The sequence below is a fragment of the Vombatus ursinus genome, unplaced genomic scaffold (genome assembly GCF_900497805.2).
Source record: "Vombatus ursinus unplaced genomic scaffold, bare-nosed wombat genome assembly UNPS02015255.1, whole genome shotgun sequence".
In the NCBI taxonomy this organism is placed as follows: Eukaryota; Metazoa; Chordata; class Mammalia; order Diprotodontia; family Vombatidae; genus Vombatus; species Vombatus ursinus.
Window position 1 is genome coordinate 40038585 of NW_020955033.1, and position 858 is coordinate 40039442.

Sequence of the window (858 nt, forward strand, 5' to 3'; positions counted from 1 at the left end):
TTTGGGGGAGTTCCAGTGTGCCTGGATCCAAGGTGAGACAGAAGGTACCTGGAAAGAAGCTGAAACCTCTTGGCCTGGCTTCATGGAAAGACATGATTGTACAGAAAGGAAAAGAATGGGAGAGGAGGAAGGAGCAGAAGTATGATATGATTAGAACTAGAGGAATCAGTGGAGGCCAGCAGTGGAGGTAGGGTGGCACAGTAGACCCAGCACTGGTTTTGGATTGGAGGACTTGGATTTCAATCTTGCTTCTGCCACTTGGACAGGTCACTTCGCTGGGTCTGGGTTCCCTCCTCTGTAAAATGAGGGAGTAATACTACATGACCTTTAAGGTGCTTTCTAGCTCAAAATTTACCCACCTACGATCTATTCTGATTGCCTCACTTTTCTGGGGGAGGGGGAGACTGAAGTTGTGATTTCATTGATACAGGAACCGCCTAAAGAAGAAACCCCCTTTACCGTTGCAGATCAACCTGGTCAACACCTAATTGTACATAACAACACCAGTAGTAAGACAATGAGCTGGGATTCAAATCCAGAAATTAGGATCAGAGATTTGGAGAAAGAATGGACCTTAGAGGCCACCTAACCAACATTTATATAGCCCTTTGAGCACTTTGCATTTATCATCGCATTTGATCTCAAAACAAAAATAGTAGCAACAGCTCCCTGAGATAGATACCATTCTTATCCCAATTTTATAGATGCAGGATTAGAATCGAGCTCTTCATAGCTCCAAGGCCAACANCAGAAATTAGGATCAGAGATTTGGAGAAAGAATGGACCTTAGAGGCCACCTAACCAACATTATAGATGCAGGATTAGAATCGAGCTCTTCATAGCTCCAAGGCCAACACT